The sequence below is a fragment of the Tinamus guttatus genome, unplaced genomic scaffold, assembly GCF_059628265.1.
Source record: "Tinamus guttatus ecotype Peru unplaced genomic scaffold, ASM5962826v1 Tinamus_guttatus_pri_ptg000311l, whole genome shotgun sequence".
NCBI classification, from domain to species: Eukaryota; Metazoa; Chordata; class Aves; order Tinamiformes; family Tinamidae; genus Tinamus; species Tinamus guttatus.
The window spans coordinates 1,764,102-1,785,417 of record NW_028288845.1 but is presented as its reverse complement, the minus strand read 5'-3'; positions in this window follow the sequence as shown (position 1 = coordinate 1,785,417).

The following is a 21,316-nucleotide window of genomic DNA, read 5'->3' as shown; positions in this document are numbered from 1 at the left end:
CATGTAGTTGGTACAGACAGTAAACCCTCCACTATTTTTCTCCGGTGTTGCTATTGCCTGGGAATCCAAGATTAAGCAAGAATTCAGAAGGAATCAAAGACTGTGAAGCTTTATATGTACTTATTAGAAAATGTGAGAGTGTGTGTGTGTATAAATATACATATATGTATATATGCACATATATATGTATAAATTTATTTTTGTCTTAGCCTTCCTTGATAAACTTTGGATAAGGAAGCAATAATAATAATATGTAGACACTTTCCCCTAGCAAGAAATTTTACCTAATCGACTTTCTGACTTTTCAAAGATATTGTAGTTTTGTATGCATCTCTTAATGCATCAATATAATATTATAAATATTTCTGAATGATGCAGGTGTAACTTAAAATTCAAAGGACCATGCCCTGCAAATACAAGCACTGCTAGCCATTAACCAACATTTCAATATTTTTTTACAAGTCCTTTAAAATCCTTTTTATTTTTTTTTCCTCCTCCAGGAGGAACTACAAGGATCCCCAAGTGCTGAGGGTATGGAAGGAAAATAACTAAATCTTAAGTCATCCAAATCTTTTGTCTAGTTGCATTCATGATACCATATTTTTTTGCTATATTTTCCTTTTCACATGGTGTTTATTTTCAAATGTGTGGCTGGAAAATGAAAAATGTTATGTTATTCAAGAAAGCAAGCTATTAAGTGTCGCATGCATGAAAGTAGCCTGCTACAGTGGTTCTACAAATCTATCTAAACACTGTAAAAGTCAAAGAGAATGAAGTGAATAAGCACCAGAATGCTTAGTCATTCCTCATTTGGATACAATTTATATTCATAAACAATAACTTGATTTTCAAAGTCTGCTGGAAAAAATGATTTACTCTTTCCTTTCTGGTTTCTGTGTCTAAGACTGAAGAACACCCCTGGAGGGTGTAAATTTAGTCATCTAACACAGTGTTATTTTTGCCAAGCTTTTTTCTTTTCCTTAGTCCTCTTTGTTCCGTCAGTCTTAATAACCGTAGGAGTTCACGGGACCAAAGTACTATGTGCTCCTTGCTATTTGAAATAGTCAACAAACAGGCAGACCTCGGGCTTTGGCTCCTTTTCATACATCATTGGTGCAAATCAGTTGCAGACAGGATTGAGAAATCTCTCTGGTGACATTGTTTCAGAGGCTCCTTATGTGAGCAAAATTCAGAAATTTAATTGCTTATGCAACCTATTACTGCAGCACTTCACATTGAGTGGCACTAAGTAATTACACTGTAACTGCTGCACAACTGTTGTAATTTTTCATGCAGCTATGTTACATGATAACACGATAACACGGATGCTAATACTAATGTTGGGTTAGGCGGCTAAAGAGGGGATTACAACAGAGAAGTGCTAATAGTGTGTTGTTAGGAAACAGGATGCCAAGAAGCCATTAGAAATGGGAGTAAGAGAGAATAAAATGAAAAGTACAGTGGGAAATTGGAAAAGATACAAGGCAAACTGCAGGCAGAGGAATCTGTATTCTTTAACTGGGGGTGATTTTTTTGTTGTGCTGTTGTTAGTGTCTTTAAATCCTTGTTAAATGGTATAGACTGAAAGGTTGAAAAATCATGATGATGTGAAAAGGAGTGGGAAGTGATGGGCTTGAGAGCAATCACCTCATTTAATGGCTAGAAGGTGTCTTCACATAATGCATCTGCCAAGCTTGTGGAATATTTTTCTGGCATACACACAAGCATATTTTTCCGAAAAGAGTAAATTGATATTCCTAAAAATACCACAGGGTCTCCTGAGTAACATGAAAGGAGGCAGAGGACTCCAGATGGTGATGGCAGGGTTGAGATAGCAGGCTGTGTTATGGGTCTGCAGAGCTGGAAATTAAGAAGGTCAAGGAGTGTTGTAGTTCTGGGCAACCCGGAGGCCTCAGCACCCAGAACGCAGTGACCTCGCCTCAGTAACCAGACTAGCTTCCTTAGAAATGTCATCCATAAATGCCAGTGCATAAAGATTTGGATTTTCACAAGTACATTGAGAATGTGATAACTTTTCTGCCACACTATCATTGCGATGATATCTACACAGAAGTGTCAGCAAGCTTGTTTTATTCTGCATCCATATGTGGCAGTGGGAATGGTGCAAGGCTCCTATATGGGACAGGATGGCAAGTGCTTCCTGCTGTGCGAGGAAGGGGGCCTCCTTCCCCAGAGACCCCGCGAAGCTGCAGGCACAAGGAGACAAGAAAGTGCCGAGGCTGGAGGGGGTAATTGACAGGATAGGAGTCCCCTTGGGGACCAGCACTTGTGCACACAAGTGTCTGTGGGCACACGTATTGAAGGGAAGGCTCGGTGAGAACGGCAAAGTGTGTGTTTGCCCCTCTCTTGTTTGCTATCCCCTGGACTGCTGCTTTCACACGCCTCCCTGCCTGCTCAATCCATCTCCCTCTGCACAGGGATGGTGTTTGCTTACTCCATAGTTACACCCACCACTTGTCTGCTTTGAGGGCATTTCTTAGCCACGCACGGTTACATGCGAAGGATTTTCATGCTCGTCAGTATGTGGGCAATGAACAGTCCAGTCCTTACAAAAGAGTAAAATGTGCCAGGTAAAATTTTCATGGTGAGTGTTTGCCATAGGGTGAATATCCTGGAACGAGGAAAGGGTTTCTTAGGCTATTGAGCTCTATTTTACACAAAGCAATTTGGAAAAGCATATCCTATATTTTTTGATCCAAAAAATTGGGGAGTTCTGTGGGGAAAAATAACTACTAGGAAGTTGTTCTAAATCCCTGACTAGAATCTTCCTGCTATTTTGTATCCTAAATGCATTCTTGTATTTGTGACTAGTTAATAATATATGGTTACTGCCTTGTGTCTATATTGCATTTTTAATTGAAATCCCTTCCTGAAGTTTATCCACTCAAGTAAGAAGAATTTGTTCATTTTGTTCGCTGCACTTCTTGCAATTTAGTTAGAAAATTTCAGTAATTTTGAAAATAAAAATAGTAAAGAATATAGCTTTTCCTTGTTAAACAAGTTTTTGTTTGTTGAGGTATGTTTTTTATACCTCTTTTACCCTAGAATTTCTTTGGTGTCACTAGGAGAACTGGAAATATGATAAAGAGTTGACTGTAAGACCAAGAATGGCTTTTGCTATTCCTTCAAGAGATGGTGTGTCTTTGACCAAGTTAAAAATTATCACAATGTTTTGTTTAAGAAATACAAGAAACTTGCTTGGCATATAACCTTCCCAAGGGTTGAGCACCACCCTGAGCACCTCTGTCCAGGCCTGCAAGGTGCTGTGTTCATCTTCCCTGCGTTTACATCCTTGACTGGGCTTTTGGAAGCAAAGACAGAGGATACTCTTTAATGCCACCATTGCTCCTGCTCTGAGGCAGCATATCGGATAGAACAGTTTGATTCTGGTGCAGAGGGTAAGAAATGAACAAAATGGGTGGGACAACAGTGAGGAGACCAGGAGCGATGGCTCCAAGGTGGAAGAAGCAGAGACTTGACCAAGAGGCAAATTGATCTCTGATGGGATGAAGTTGAGACTGTGAGTGGGAACAAGTAGCTGTGGGGGGAAGCCTGGAAAAAGGACTTGGAAAGGAATATTGTGAATGAGGGAGAATCAAGATGAAGTAAGGAGATTGAGAGCTGGGGTAGAAATAGGATAAGTGACAGCAGTGCAGCAAGACAGGAGCTTGGATAGATGCAGTGGCACTGGATGCTGGAGTGGTTCATGTTGCAGGTGAGTGTGTGTGTTGTGTCCTGGCAGCAGTGCCCTCTTAGCTATGAGCCTTGCTGAGATTCCTGGGTGCAGTGTTAGGCTTATCCCAATGGGTTTGCATTGGGCCTGTGCCCAGTGCACACTTTGTGGCAGGACAGGTTGTGTGAGGCTGTGCAGCATTGGGCAGTTCACTACCATGCTGTTTTTCACTGTATTGACATAACTGCAAAGTGTTAGTATGCAGTCTAAATTATGCTTTTGATTAAATTCAGCTCAATTCTGGGAGGTTAACTGAGTAAATCAGGGTAAGGTTTTGTGAACCTTAGAGTGTAATTTCCTGTTGCTAACTGTTTTGCTCCCATGTATTCATTATTCTAAAGAACACTCCAAGTATAGCAGCTAGCCCAGAGGCTACAGCTGCAGTCTGATCATAAATACAAGCTAGTGAAAAGAATTTCACTATCTATAGCACATTTCTTTATTCTGATGGAGCAGAAACACATTTTAAATAGGGCATAGGATCTAATTTAGTGGCTTCCTGAGAAACTAACAAAAACATTCTTAAGTTCACAAGGAACTCCTCTGCTCTTAAAAGCACCTTATAAAACACTAATGTGAGTAGTAGAATACTGGAAAATTGATAGGGTTGCTACATAAGTGAATGAGGAGCAGGATTACATCCTTTGGGAACTGGAACCTCCTTTTGGAGTGAAACAGTGTCAGCTTCCCCTGGGAAGTTGCCCCTAACATAACTAAAACCTGCTCCGTGTGTTCTAATGGGACACTGAAAACAAACGCTCCTCTAAGAGATTTCTGGGAATAGTTTGCTGGAAAACAGAAGGTAAATAAATACAGTAACCAACAGCTAGGACTAGTAACCTGTAATACTCCAATTCTTAGAATAATTAGTTTTCTAATTTTTTTTGGACTTGGCTATATTATTATTCAGATAATTCAAAAAGCATTTGTACAACAGCATTTCAACAAGTGCTTCTTTCAGCAACAGGATAATAAATAATATATTGCAGTGAAATTATGTCTGTCAAACTTGCTGAATAATACATTTAACAAATATTTTTTTTCTGTTATTCCACTAGGCCTAATTATCACCTGAATTTAGAGTGTGCCACTTCACACTGTATTATTGCTGCTTTTGTTGCTGCAGATATATGCCTGGATTTAGAGTATGTTGACAATACAAAGCCTTAAACTGCAAATTCCCATGGGACTAGAACCTCTCTTTTCAGTGTGTAAAATACCAAGTAGTAAAAATACTTCCTGTACTTTCCTATTCCTTTATTTCCTATGGGGTCATAACAGGCACAACTGCTAAAGAGCTAATACCAACAAAACCAGGGAACCAGAGACTCTTGGGAAAGCCTGTCAGAAAGTTTTGCTGCACCTCTCAGCCCTGACTGTCTCTGCTGTGACACTGACAGTCTGAGGGTGTCCCCCCAAGCAGGGGTGAACACCCGGCTGTTGTCAAAACCATCCCCAGGCCAGAGCCATGACTGACCCAGAGCTGCCTGGACTGTGGCTCCGGCCTGGACGTGCTGACTGTGGATAAGCAATCCCCTGGGGCTCTCATGCTGCAGCCAGCCACGCGCATTGCTCAGAAGGGCAGCAAAATGACTTGTGGTTCCTATGGGAAATTCAGAGTTTGGTTGCAGGCAGGATTGTGACCCCCCCGAGCTCCTCCCTGGGGGTGCTGGTGTGCGCTGGGCCATGCTGCTGGGGCAGACTGGCGTGGGGAGGCATGGGCCGGAGCACTGCCCCACAGCTGGGCACATGGCCTCACCTCTACCCAGCACTGAGAGCAGATCTGAGTGACCACAGCACTGCTCTGTCACCCTCAGGGTTTCATGCACTCCCCTACCGCCTTGGACAGGTGGTTTGGGGGCTCAAGGCATCCTAGGTTACTAATATGAGCTAGAGGCCAGATATAAGTGCCACTTGTGCACCCATGTGCTACGGCTGGGTTATAATGCTGCAGGGCTTTGGAAGGGCTCCAGTTCAGGCTCCTAGATAAAAGGGAGTGGTTCCAGTGTAAATATGGAAAGAATGATCTGTCAGTATGTTGTGGTGAAGAACGTTTTCTGGTGTACCCCAAAGGCTGGGTGAAGATGGTACAAAAGCCCCAAGTGTGCACAAATATATTGAGAGTGAATTAGTTCTCATGAAAAGCTAGAAAGTGGTGGTTGGGTGCTGCATCTTTCTCCCATCTGCCAGGATAGCTCCCAGAAGGAGCCTGCACTGAGGACAGCACCACATGCCACTTCTCCTTGTGCAAAGTAAGTAAGCGCAGTGGGGACCACAGCTTGCTGCTGCTTCTCCCTGGAGTCTGGCATGTCCCTGCTACACCCCATAACTAACACCCTGGAATACATCTGAATCAAGTGAAAAGTCAAAGTTGGAAGGCTTCCACAGATCAACAGAAACATGCTATTTCTTTCTCCTCCTTGTTCCCCAAAGGCTTTTCAGGTGTTGTTTGAGGCAGAGGAATAAGCTCCTTGTCCCATTGGCTGTTCTTTCCCTCTTGCTGATTGACTCTCTTAGGACACCACAGCACTAGGGGATCCTTGTAGATGCCCCTGGTAGAAGGGAGGGGGGAAAAAAAAAAGAAGACTTTGAAGGACTTGTATAGCGAATGGAAATGTTGGTTAATGGCTGGCAGTTCTTGTATTTGCAGGGCATAGTCCTTTGAACTGCTGAGCACCCTTGATCTCTTGATAAAGCCAGCAGACTCTTCAGGTTCTTCAGCAGTGCTGAAAGATGAGGTCAAGAATGTCTAACTATTTCAGGAATGGATGTAGCTGTGAAGTGAAGCAGAGTGCACAGAGATGTGACTATCACATCACCCAGTGTTTTTTGATCTTAGATGATGCCCACAGAGGATCCTGTTCCTTGCCTTTTCCTCCATCTTAGCAAGCCTATCTGAGGCTATTGCTCAGAAAACAAATGGCAGTTCTGAACTGATTGCTAAAGAAATACTAGAAAGAGAGCTGCTCCAAAACAGCTCAGAGGGGAAAAACAAAACAAAAACCTGCAACCACAGCTACTACATACCTTATCGTTATCTCTGGTCTTAACTAAGTCCAAGCTGTTGGTGCATACCAAAAAGAATTTGAGTCTTATTCATCACTTCCTATTTGTCTCAAAGTGAACGACTGTAGATGGGATCTGATTACTGTGGCACAAAAAGCTTTTGTTTAGTGTTATGGTGACACAATTTTGCACCAAGATCGTATGCATTCTGTTTTCCCAAGAGCTGCCCGTGGCAGCTGGGATTTCAAAAGTGCTGGAATACTTTCCAGCACAAATGGCATGTTCCTCAGCAGCCTCGCAGCTCCCACAGCCCGTGAGCAGTGGGAGAGCAGAGGCAGCTGCGCAAAAGCCTCTCTCCTCAGCCGAGGTGGGAGGCCATGCCCTGGCAGAGGGATGAGGTGCCGCAGTGAATTCCTCAGTGTTGCATGCTCCTTTTCACTAGCGTGAGTTGAAGAACTGGTAGTAGTATGTCTAGCAGCTATTTTTTGCCATTTTTCTGCTCATCCAACTTTCTGTATCTTTGTAAGTGCTTGTAGGTTACTATAGGGGAATAAGTTTCCAAATTGTTACTCAAGTTAGCTGCATGCTTATGTGTAGAATGTGATTGGCCACAGAAATCCCAGGCTGTTACTTGTGTGAAACAAAGTGATTTTACAGCAAGAATAATGAGCTTGAACTATGAAAACAACAAATAAGCAGGTAGAACAGACTTATTCAGGCATGAATTCTCTCCACAGCATATTAATGTGAGCATTTGTATGAAGAAGAGCTGTTTCTCTAATGTTGTGAACCAAAACTTCCAAACAGATATTTGTGTGTTGAATGTGATGAGGACATTTAAACATCTGGGATTTGACTGAATAGTTGCATGCGCTTGCTTGTACGATTTCATCAGAGAGAGCTCAGAGGGTGATTTTCAAAGGCATAAGGGCATTGAAAAGAGAAGAACCAGCTGAGACTCAGAAGTTTTATGATGGGGAGGAGTGGTGGAGGAGAGAGAGCTCCAGCATGCTTTTTGTTCTGAATTGGAGCAAAAAGTGACATTTCAAAATTTTCCACTGAAAGGAAAGTGGGAAAATTTTCAGTTTGGGAAAATTGAAAAATGTGGTTTGAGTTTTCCTAAATGAAACAATCAACAGCTGTCATAACTTTTGACTCCTGGCTCTGCCCCGGCTCCCTGGGGCACACTGGGAAGCTGTCGAAGGCAGCTCAGGAAGCTCCCTGAATTTGGAAGAATCACTCAGATCTGAGCACTGGTGCCAGTCAAGATAAAAACGTGTGGCAGGAGATCTGCAAACCCTGACTATGTCACCTAAGATTGCCAGGCTTCGCAGTGCTGTGCTGCTAGTTTGGGCAGTTGCAATGTGGGTTGTTTTGGCAGTCAGCGTGAGGTTGTCCAAAACAGGGTGCAGGAACCTGAGCTCACAGTAGGGTTTCAGGTGAAGTGGAAGGAACCAGCCACAATTCTGATAGGAACCTGCCTGTTTGGGAGGGCCCATATTCCTCAATGGGAAATTGACTGGAAAGACAAGGGAACTGGGGTACCGAATTGTTTTCATGCCTTGGAAAATTTCCCTTGAAGACGTTAAAAAGAGTAAATTAACAGCTCAAACCTTCCTGATGCTCGTCTCCCATGGCCTGACTGAGAAGTGCAGCAATTTGGCTTGATGTGTTTTATGTTTTTGCTTTGCACCTTGTCTCCCTTCTGGCTGCAGCCTTGCTCCTGCCCTGCGTAGACTTCAGGGCAGTGGAGCTCTTGTCTGTGAAAACATTTGGAAGATGATTTCAAAAAGCTCTGCTGCTCGCCTCTGCTGCGGACTGTTTATTTTCTCATTAGGGGATAATTACAGCCTTGGGCGGCGTTAATGGGAAGGGGCAGGTAAAGATGCTTGATGATTTATAAATTCAGATAATCTCTCCAATCTGGCTGATTTTTATAAATACACAGGGAAAAACCTTTTTATGCCATTGGGAGTCAGGGGGAACCAACCTGTCCATGTGGCAATGGCACAAAAAGTAGAAAAACGGCGCAAGGAGAAGGGATCCGTTACAGAGAGCCGCGGGGGCAGGCGAGGTTAAATGAAGGAATGTAGCAGCCTGCTCGCTTGCAAATGGCGTCTCGCGAGATGAAAAGCTTGTGGCGCAGGCAGAGCGGCTGCTGCTGCCTCGCTCTTTTTTTCCTGCAGTTTACCTTGAAAACAGGAGCTATTTTTCATCTTTACTTTCACATAAAATAAGCAGAACGTTCAGCAGAGAAGGCATGCTGGTGGAGTTGTTGTTTTAATAATGAACATATGCCTGCATGTGTGCGATTTCTTTTTTATGCCTTCTAATTGGCATAAACTCCTCATGTGACAGGGCTTCAGCTTTAACTGCCGAACTGGTGCAGACATCAAAAGTCATTGTGGAATTTCAGACCTTTGATGTCTGGTTTAACAGAAAAGCTGATGGTTGCTAAGAAGTAGCTACCAGGAACAAACAGATTTTCTAGGTCTCATCAGAGAAAACTTATTTTCTGCTGGTTTCTGTTTTTTTTCAGAGTTGCACAAGTGTTCTTGGTGCCTGGTTATGTGCACTTTTCACAGTGAAAATTTGGCAGGGAAATATCTTTAAAGAGGTAGAAAAGCTAATTTAGGGTATTAAAACTAGCTGAAAAAAAACCGCAAAATTTCACAATATTTTGTAATGACTTTGTAACATTTTTGTTTTGCTTAGCCTAGCAAACCATGTTGTCCCTAAGTTAAACATGCCCTGTAGGTGCTGATGGCTGTATTCAGTCGCTTTTCCCAATGTAGCCTATTATAGTTGCAGGAAACAGTAAAAAAAAAAATATATATATATATATATATATATAATAATAATAATAATAAAAGGTCATGTTTACTATTTGAAGTGCTGCACCTGGATTTGTTCTCACTTTTTCCTCCCATAATATCTCAGTAATAAAGGTTGCTGTTTTGGGGTAGGTCTGAGGAGGCTGACTGCTGAGGGAGCCTTGTATGTGTGAACTGTTCCTGAAGAAGGGCATGCGCAGGAAGAATGAGCTGTAGGTGGTAATGAAGAAAAAATTGTAAAAAGCGGGGGAAGAAAGTGATGCAGTCAATAAAGAATGAGGATGAAAGATAAAAAATGAAAGAGAGGAAAAAAAAAAAAAAAAAGGGCAGGAGAGAAGACAAAGAAACAGATGTACTGAGCTGTGCTCTTGCTCTTGAACAGTGGATCCTCACAGTCTTCCTGCTTAGGCTGCTGTTCAAAATGCTCTGGAAAATAGTGATATATTGGGTGGGCCCAGCTGCTTTTGTTTAGTAGATTTTGCAAGCAGAAATTCTGCAAGGTTCAGACAATCTTTTGCAGAAATAAAAATCCATTACAAGACTTCAAAAAAAAAAAAAAAAAAAAAAAAAAGTGTTTGCTGCTGGGCTAGGACACAGGCTGTATGGGAGCCTCCCGAGACGTTTCCAGCTGCACTGTTGCGACGCAGGCAGGACGCCTGTCAGCACGTGCTGGGCTGTAGCGAGCACGTTCACCTGCCCCACGTGCGCTGTCTGCTGACACAGAGCACGAACTTTCTTGGCTCACGAATGCAGCCGTGTCTGCTTAGTTCCTTTTCACCTACCTACAGGCATGGATTGTTTCTGTCAAATACAGCAATAAGCACCTTAGGAGATTTCTGTGCTTGTGCATGTTTAAGTAAGAGGATTAAAAAGAATAGTTCAGCACATGGAGTCTCCCAGAGCAGTGTCCTTACATGGCTCCTTGCAGAAGTGTGCATACTTTTTGCGTGATGGAAGAAGATCAATTTCAGCAATGTTTCTAAGAGTCTTCAGGCTGAGTTGTGATTGTCTGGACTTAGTGAGTGAGGAGTATGAGGATATATTTCTGCAGTTTAATGTGAGATACCCAGTGCATGCACTGCTTGCTTTCTTTACAAAGAAGCCATTGCTATATAGCATGTTCTTTGAGACACATCTGCAGTATGCTTGATGCTATTGACTGCTAGTATTTGTGTTTGACTTTAATAGGTCTGTAAGTGCAGGGACTGTCCAGTGTCCCCAGCAACAACTGCTGATCGTCTTCCCACATGCAGAGAGTATTGAATAGCAATTAACTGAGCTGATGGAAATCTTCTGCTAGATAAAACCCAGACTTTCACAACTGTTAGGTAATAGTATCTGTATCAGCAGTGTGGTAGTAGGAAGATATTCCCCTTTAGACTGCATGGGTCATTTCATAAAGGATTCATAAATGAAGGTATGTTGCCCTCTTGGGAGACAGGAATACATGAACAAGGCTCACTTCATCAACTTCAGATAAAACAGTCTATGCTTTGCTCATTTCAGCTCAACTCCAGATATATTGCAGACCTGTGAAGCGTATAGTATGGACCCATGTTACACTCTGGAACTACAGGTAATATTTTCAATTGAGTGTGCAACAGTTTCTGAAATACAGACTTCTGGAAAACAGAATGTAGATGCCTAGGAACAAATTTTGAGAATAAGATTTGAGAATATCACTAGTCCACCATGCCAGCATTAGGAGAAGTGGGCAGTGTGGTTCTCCAGGGTGCTCCTGCCCACCCGGGGAATAGGGCACCCATCAGGACTAACAACATGTGAAGGGATGATGTGTTACTGGTATTCACTGGTCATTCCTTGAATCAAATGGGTGCCTTTCTGGTGAGGAAACCTTGAACAAAGCTTTAGCACAGCCAAGGCTGTGAGCCTTTGGATCCAGAGCAGGGCACTTTGGCTCTCTGCCTCTCTGTCACTGTGCATGAGATTTCTAATTGTGCCTGTTGAGTAGTAGGTGGAGATGCACACACAGGAGTGTCAAGAGGAGCGATTTGAAGAGGCAAAGCAGAGAGAATTATAGCCTGGTAGTAAAGGCTCATGCCTGACAGGAGAAACAGATGGGTTTGAATTCTTTTTGGCATAAGCAGGGTAAATAGCTCAGGTGGAACAGCATGCAAAAATGGCCGTGTCGCTTCTGATGAGCAAGCTGGTTCGTTAAGGACTATTTTCAAAGTAATAGGCTAAGTTTCCTCTGACAGTGTTTTGAAGGGCTTATACCCCCTTGAACACCCATTTTAAGCTCCTAAACCACACACTGGAGTTCTCAAAACCCTGCTTTACCTTCTTACCTTAGAAGTCTGCTTTCCAACATTTTATAGTATTGCCCAACACTTAATGTTTTGCTGCTGCCTCGTGTTGTGCTCTGCTGCTGCCAGGTAGCCAGAAATCTGTGTGGGGTTTGTGCCTTGACACAATCGAAACACCTGGTTTGCTGATGGAGCCCAGCCTCAGCTGCCTGATGAAAGTTCAGCAAACAAAAAGCTCTGTGCAAAGCACAGATCTGCGAACCTTTCCTTGCCATCAGTTTCCTTTTTAATTTTAATGGGGCAGACGGCTCTTGTGCAGTTCCTTCCCCTCATGATTTGAGGGGAAAGATCTGTGCAACCACTGCAAGCTTCCAAGGGAAGTGGGGAAGGAGGGAGGAAGGTGCTTGTGCCTGTTTAGCTTTTTCTGTAGATGGATGGAGCTCAGGTCTTGCCTTGCAAAATGTGAAATCAGATCCTGTGCCTGCTTGAGAGGACTCGAAGTTTGTTCCCTCCCCTGTGCTCCCTCAGGCTGTGTTTCAGCACAGGGCAGTGAGATTAGGGGTCTCTCCTTCCCTCTTTTCAGAATTGGTCCTCTTCATGTTTCTGTAGATCAGAGGGAAACAGAAACTCTCACTCTTCACCAGATAGTCTGTATGCTCTCATCGGAGGAGGCAGATCTGACTTCTAGGTGTTGATTCAGAAACAATTTGTGCATTTTTGCCAGTGGCTGGTACAAAATATAAAAGTAGTTGTTAAATCATGGACTGAAATCCAGGGATTCCTTCCCCACCAGTACTTTCTACCAGCAGTCCGTAGGCTGTGTTCTCCCTAGTGTTCTCCTTTCCCCTCTAGAACACGTGCTGTACAGGGCTGTGTGAAGTTGCATTGATTTATTTTTCCAGGGATATGTTTTGGTGAACATAAAATGGTTTAGATACTACCTCAGTCTGCTAAACCATAATTCATTAGAAGTATTTAATATCAAGCTTCCCTTTTTATTGGTTTTAAAGACTTGAGTTCTTGTATTTTGTTTTGATTTTATACAGCCAGTAATTAATACTGGTACCTACTGTTAACGCTCTTGAACTAAATCTGTAGCTGAGCTAAATTCAGTCTCTGCTGCCATTGAGGAGCATGATTTGATTCCCCTCCAATCATTACCATCCTGGTTAAAGTCTGGCAGAATGATGCCAGTGTAAGCAATAGAACAACTGGCCTTATATAACTTTTTCAAATGCTCAAAAGATTTGTATTATCCTCACTAAAATAATAAGCTTCTGTGAGACATAGAGCATACTCATGAGGATCCACCCATAATAAATCAGGTTCATTAGCAAGTGAGATGGGAAGCAAGACAGGAGTTTTTCCAGGAAATGGTTTTTACTTCAACTTTGCAAGCACTCGTAAGGCAAACAACTGACAAAGTAACATGAAAACTCCGTACTGCAATATTTCTGGTTATGTCTTCTGTATCAAACCAGAGATGAGGATGTTAACGGAAGCATGTGAACATGTTCAGCACCACAACAAGGAGCTGAATTAAGAATTTGTTAAAACCTATTTTGCAGGTAAACCCCACCAAGATACATACATATATGCAGAATATTACCATGGCAAGAATGAGAAAATGTTAGACCATATCTATTCCTAAAGACTTTATGTTTGTGTCGATATTGAAGTATTCCTTTGCAGACAGCCTGGGATTTACCTTCATCTAAGCACAGCCTAGAGTGAGGCCAGCTGTCTGTACCTCCTGTGCTGCGTGTAAGGGGGTATGACACGACGAGGTTTCAGGAAGCAGGATACACTTATGAAAATGCCTTGTGATGCTTTTCCTCTTAAACACTCAGCATTTTGAGCCTTGAACCTGTATTTGAGTATGTACAAGTAGGTTGAGTTCACTGACTGAGGAGACAGGTTACACATGTGAAGTTCTTACCTTAATGGCTAGGGAATGGCTAGGAGTTATTAGTTGCCTGCAGCATAGAGAATATAACTGTATTGTCCTTTTGCTAGCTGCAAACCAATTTCTACTTCTCAAAAGATGTATCTCTTCAATATGACAGCCTGTGTATTTGTTGTTCTCTCTTTCCACACTTTTTTTTTTTCCTTACCTATAAGCAAGTAAAAAATGCTGATATGCCATTGATATGCCTGATTATGCTTTTTTTTTTTTTTTTTTTTTTTAAGACAAACCTAAAGTTGCCATATCCAGATTTCTCAGTTCATGCATTCATCAAAGAAGGATCATCATCAGATAATATTGCTAGAGTGCATTCTCTGTCTCCATCTAGACGTTTTGTCATAATTCTCCAAATGTCAAAAGAAAGGAGAAAAAAAGAGTGGTGTGCTATTTCATTAGTTGTGTCCATTGATCAGTGTCTAAAAGACCAATTTTTCATTTTTAATTATGGTTTAAATGAAAAGCACGCTCCCAATGCCAGTATTATTTCAGTGTGCCTTTAAGAAGTGTGGTGATTTTGAAGATCTCTTCAGAAAGCAGCCTCTTTTCAGGTTTTCTAGTCTCTGGACTATATTTTTATTTCTGCTCATTTGTTTGTTTTTGTTTAATGGACATTTCATTTTTTATTTGACACAGAGAAGGGGACTAATCATTTGCTTTATCTGCCCGCAGGAGATGTAGTAGTTCTTTATACCAGCTGTCACAGTGGTATAGGAGATTCTCTTAAGTGCCTTAATCTGCATAAATATTTTCTGGGAATGGAGATCCTAGATCTGTAGAAGCTGCTGGACCAAAGGCATAAGCTTAAACTATAAACTAGCTAACACATTTCCTACATGTGAATGCTGATTAACTTAAAGGCCACCAACGGTTTCTGTGTTTCTGTAAAGTGGATATAGATGTGTCATCATCCTTTGCCATGGTTCCAGTTTTCAGATTTATTTCTGCATGGCTTTTGCATGATTCTTTCATTACATATTTCAATTTCACAGATTACAGGCACCATAGGAGCAAATCATCTGAGCAGTAAATATGTAAGCAAAGCTGAGATATCCAACATTTGTATAAAGCCAGATCAATTAAAAAAAAAAAAAAAAAAAAAGGAAGAAAAAGAAAAACATGCAAAAACCTAAGATAGTTGTGAATTTGCTGTAGAGGAATGGCATCAATCCAAAAATATATTAGACATTTTAGTAGAGAAGTTTTTAGTGTTTTCATTTCAAGTGTTTGCTTTGCTTCACAGTGCTGTATTTTAATTGGCATTTAGTGAATTACTGAAGCTTCTCAGTTTCTGATTTGATCAGCCTACCTAAAATCTGATTTTTAAGTGAATATTCAAGCCTCCTATGTTTGCTGAGATTAACTGAAAAGCTTGAAAGATGAACAGAGTGAGAGTTTCAAAAGCAGGTGAATTTGGTTGGCTTTTTGTAGTCTGTTTTCCTAGGGAAATGAGGCTTGCACAGTTGTACTTTATGCTTGGTTTCAATTTCATGGGGATGAGATCTCAGAAATAATTTAGACCTAAAATAGCTTAACCCCAGAGTTTTGTGTAGCAGGTGAGAGAAGTATAAATAAAGAAGATCCCAGGCTGAGTTCATACATCCTTTGACATAGTGTCTCTGTGATAGAGATGTTTTATAAAGATCCTAAATGCAGAAAAAAACTTCTGCCAAAATTTTACTGGTTTTGTTATCGTGAAACAGCTTTCTTGGATATATCTGTTGGCCTCATCTGCTGAGTCTTTTAAAAAACTCAAGCCAGTCTCAGTCATCTCATATGAAAATATTTTACTTAACTGGGCACTTCTAAAAGACTTTTGCTATTTCTAGCAAAAGATTAGCTTAGCTACGTAAGACTGAGGCATTGTGCATGAGCTGGTAACTGCAGGCACTATTTCCATGAAATATCTTATCATTACAGTCCTTGAAGTTCTTCTTGGGGGTAGCTAGAGGAAATACAATTGCTTGCCTCAGGTGTAGCATTCCGCTTCTTATCATTCAAACCTTGTTATTGATCCATGGTGGTTGTATCTAACACAGTCTCCGGGGCCCATGGAGGAGGCAGGCTGTGTTCTTTGGTAGGGTTTTCTATCCTCTGTACCCTTTTTAACCCAAGCGTGTTGACTCTGCATCTTCTACAGTGTCAGGATTGCCCAGGATAGTGGTCGGGCAGACTAGTGAGAATACAATATCTTATAATTAAAAGACAAGATCTAATTTCATTGTACAGCTCAGATGGTTGTTATCGCAATTGTCTTTCCTTAATTAATTGTATTTCAGGATAGGCACATTACAAACTAATCAGTCTGTTGTCACATGCCTGTTAATTTTGTAATTAATTATCATGGCTAGGGCTGGGAGAATAATTTCTAACAAATAACTTAGTGACTTTTGGTTCTGCTAAATAGATTGTGATTTTTCTGAAATTGGTTTGTTTTTTTCACTGTTACTCAGTGACTTATTCCTGGCAGGTAAGTAGCAAACACACATTTTTTTATAAGGCTTTAAAGCCTGAAATAAGATGCATTTTGACTGTATTCAAATATTTGTATGGTCACGTGTTACTTATCAACCCCCTTTGAAACAGTGGTTCTCGGAGCTTGTTTTTTGGCAAGAAGGATTGTAATCGCCAGTCTAACATTTGCTTTGTGTTAGTATTCTTCTAACATTTAGTTATTGTTCTTTTTTTTTATTGGGAACATTCTTGCCTGCCAACTTTGGTAGAACATCAAGGTAAGGCAGACACAGTGTTCCTGGGATCGGGAAGCAGCAAGTTCCAGAGGTTTCTTTTGCAAGGCTGCAAGGGGTGTAGTTGTGCTGCTGGGTGCCATACCCGGTTAATAGTTTGGGACTCCGTCCCATGCCACTGCAGCTGTGCTGTTTTCTGATGTGAACTAAGTGTCTGTCTGTGAGCAACTAGTATCATAAGAGGTGCATTTGTAGCCTTGCTCAGTACTATCTCTGTTATCGGCAGTGTCTTTTTGTCTGGCTGTGCTTTTCCACTGTCAGCCCATCCCTCTGTAGTTGCTGTTTGGCTGTCTTGGCAGAACAAGGCTACTGGAACAGTGGGTCCTCAGGCCAGGTTTGCATTCTGTGTTTGGCTTGGGCTTGAACTCATGTTCATGTCATTGTTTACCAACCATCTACACAGTTAAATAAAGAGTGTCATTGCCCTAAGACCAGTTAATGAAACGAAGGTGCTGAGGTTTCTCTTTTGAGAAGCAAAGATCCAGCTTTTCTAGACTTGACGTCTCCTCAGGTGATTTGATACCCTGTCAACATCAAAATCTGCATTAAAAGCAAAGGCAGCAGCTGGGGAGGGCTGCAGTACCCCTGCCTGAGCAGATGCTCTTTCTCCATTTGGCCATCAGCCCCAGGGATTGAAGCTATCCAGTCCTGACCCTGCACTGGAGCTGCAGGGAAGCATCCGCGCTCTGGGACACTGATCTCGGCTGGGGGGTGGGTTCCAAGGCGGTTCCTGACAGCCGCTCGGCTGCAGTACGTGCCGGTTGTGTGCTAATCTGGATTCCAACGGCAGGTCTGCCATGCCAGAGCCCCTGAGTTAAGGCTTCAGGCCAAATATGCAATGCAGACATGCCTGAAGAGACAGGAGAGAAACTCTAAGCCCCACTTTCACTGGCAGAACCTGCCGAGTGATTCCAACCCTCTGTACCCAATAACTCATTGCGAGTAAAGCTGCTTCCTCAGTGGCATGTGTGTGTCATTGCAATGTGACATTCCTGGTGAGCCTCAAGCTCCCGCCCTTGTGCTCGGTTACCATAGCTCTGTTTTGCTGCTGTTTTCCATTCCTGCTAGATAACCTTCTGAGGTTCCTGTTTCTTCACACTCTCCATGGCTGCCCAGAATTCACTTCCATTGTTTCCCAGCTTCTTTGATACATGCTTACAGCCCATGAGCTCCGCCACTGCCTTGTCAGATGACATTCCAGCTGCATGGCTCCCCCGAGGCTCTCCAGTTTCCAGCCTACCTATGGTGTTCATGTTCCTTGGTCTTCTTAATCCCAGCTAGACAGCACTTTTATGGAATTGACTTGTCTCAGTTTGCATCTCTTATCTCTAAAGAGTTGTTTGGGGTGGCTTGAGACTGGTGTGTTAGGATACAGTGTCTTTTGTAACCATCCAGCAGTCCCAGAGGAGGTGGTGCTGCTGTGGTGTATTACAGGATGACATTTCCTTCTCAGAATGACATTAACCTAGTGACATAATGACTGTGACCTCCTGCAAGGTGGAACCAGTACGTTGGATTTGGGTAAGGAAGACATGAAATGGGAAGCACATGGTGAAATGGAGACTCAGGGCAGTTCTGCATGAGCCTTATTTTAGGTCTGGATAAGCATGATATGAAGCTGAAAGTATTCTGAATAGCAGGACTGTAGGTGAGAGCTCTTGCTCATTTTATTCCATGGCAGGGGCAGGCTGGGAGGCAGCAGTGTCATGCCATGTTGCGGCCCCAGGCACAGGGGGCCGGAAGTGAGTGGGCTTGGGAAAGCCAGGCGGGATCTTGCCTTACGGGGTAGTTTTGTAGTAGTGGTGTTGAGCTGAAGTTTCATTCACAGATTTCTGTCTTTCAGCTCTACATTTCCTCCTGTAATATATGGTACTTATGAAATATCCTCATACTATTTGCTTTCAGATCTTATATTTAAAGGATTTTTTTCCTTTTAAAAGTAAATAATGTTGCCTAGGTGTGGAATTCTAAAACCCACTAAAATCCACACCAGTGTATCACAACTTATTACTGTGAGGCTCAAAGTGGTCTTCCTTGGGTAATCTATTTTCTTTGCATTTCTTTACAAAGAAATGTAAAGACATCTCCTCCCTTTTCCCCTGCAATTCTTACTGTGTGCCTTCACTATGGTAGCTTTTCTTATTTTGCCATCAGTGGCACAAAGAAAAAAAAAATCTTCCCATATTTATACTCTGCATCTGCCTATGCTCTACTTGGTGCCTCCAGTTAATCCCTGTTTTGCCCCACGGTGTCCAGCCACTACGGACACACTATGGACTTTTCTTCCAAGCCTTCTCAGGATTTTCCCCGCAGTTACTTGGGACTTTGACCTCCTTGCAGGGACTGGCAGCAGCAGCAGATAGACTTTGGGTGTACATGGTGCTATTTCATCCTTGTCCCTCGTTACAGCTTTTGTGGCTGCAGTGGCAGTTTCTGCGGCATTAGGTGTGTTTAGCTGCTTAGATTTGCAAACAACCTATAATAGTAACATTTCTTATTAAGAGACTGGAGAAAAGCCGTAGCAGAGAGTCAGAGGGCCAGACCACCAGTTTGTTAACCGCTAGTCTTTGTTCTAAAAAAATAATTTTCTGAAACTCAGCCTTAGTTCTTTCCTTTTTGTGTTATGCTGTATTAAAGTCTTAAAGCACTTCTGCTGAAACTTCCAGCTTCGTTAGAATTAAAATAAAATCCAGTGTTGATAAAACACCAATGTGGGTATATGGTTTGTAAATCAAGATAATACATTCAGAATAGTGTGCTGTTTATGAGTATTTTGGGATTACAGGATATTTTTGTTTGGTTTCTGGCCTGGAAATGTTTTGGGTTGACTCAAAACATTTAATTTATCATTAAACTAAATATTTCATTCCATCTTCATATTGCTTTACCCTTTTAAAACTTTTTTTTAATGAAAGGTCATTTAAAACAAAAAGCCAAAGTGGTTTATTTTGTGTACCCTTTTCATAGTTGGAACAATTCCCTAAATCCAACTTGAATTCTAAAACTGTTTTTTGCAGGTATGCTATTTGCCAAAATCATCACCCTTGCCCTGCTGGACTACCCGTTTACTTACTTTGGTGTCGTGAACGTTTTATGACTGTGCTTCTGCATGGCAGATTTGCCATATGCCTTTTTCAAATTAAAGAAGTGCTGCCTTTTTTTTTTTTTTTAATCAAAGAAAACAAAGGGCTTTAATGGTAAATGCCACACTAAATACATGAATAAATAATTTCAATACACATTTTTAATAATGACATTTTGCATGATAGATGACTGTGATGCTCAGAAACCTGTTACATGCTTTCAAACTAAACCTAGAGTAGCGTTGCGTCACTTCGGGTGTGATTTGCCCCATAAATAATGAACAACTCCGAGTTGTTTACCTTGATGTGCTGCATGCATAGCAGCTGCTATGAGCTGTGCTAGCAATCAAAATTTTTTTTGTGCGTCTGCCCATATTACAAAAGTAACAAGAAAAGAGAGGGGTTAAATGCAAACAAAAAGCTCTTACAGGACTGCAGGCCTGTATAAAACGAACCAGAGCTGACAGGTGAGGCATGGACATCCTGGAACCAGCTCCTAGACTAGCTGGATGTCCCCCTCCAGTGCCACTCAGCTCCCAGCTGCTGCGATACCTTCTGGGAGTGCCATGGGCTGGGTGAGAGGCAGAATAACGGCCTCCAATTCTTCCTTGCTTGACTGTTGTCACATTAATCCTACTACATAATGGTAATAGGGGTTGGATTTTTGTTTGTTTTTTTTGTTTTGTTTTGTTTTTTTAAGCATTTCCAGTAACTGCTGTGTAAGTGTTCACCTGAACGTTTTTGCTTTCATGACAGAACATTCAGACACATAGTTTACAATACACAGATAACGTCGGAGAATGTATTATCACGTCTGCTATTTTTTTTTTTTAATGTGCTGAATTACCAGCTATATCAAAAGCAGGTGAGAAAATCATCCCCTGATGGGGAGTGTGCAGCTTCTTCCTTGAAGACAGAGGTTAAAGTCAGCTTTGCTTCAGTCAGCGGAAGCTTTTCAGCAGCCACGGGTTAGGAGGCTGTCCCGAAGCTGCGGATGTGACAAGCCGTTGCAGAGAGCTCACTGGCACAAGCAATACAAATTCTGCTGCCCAAGTCAAAGAAGCAAGAAGTTAGGTAGGCAGCAGACTCATGGATTCATGGATCAGGAAATTATAGTGAGACTTACACAGGCTGCTACAGGGCATAGCTAAAATCAACCACCCAGTCACTTTGCTGGAGCCAGTGTTTGTCACCAGGCTTTAGCCCTAGCTCAGTCGTCTGCTAACTGCCACCAATGGGCAGTTAGCAGTTGGCAGTTGGTTTCAGTGCAACCTGAAACAAAGTCGTTTTGGTTTTTGTGAATGCATGGAAAATATTTATTTAGGTAATGGCAAATGCTTCTCTCTTACTTCTAGATGCAATCACAAGCAAACAGACACAGATACGAAGGCACACACTAGCACACATGTCTGTTTACATAATACAGACTACAAAAAATATTTTCTTTCCATCACTGCAGGAGTATTTACTCAGTACCTTTCAGAGCTGGGAGATGTAGCAAAGGAACATAAAGCATCTGTAAAAATAGGCCCTGGTTTAGAATTCCCTGTGTAGTTTTAACTGAAGGTAAAAAATACTTTTGTGCTGATATTCAGATGTCACTTGTTACAGAGGGTTATAGAGAGGAGCCTCTGTTCTTTGTGCTGATAAGTGACTGATCAA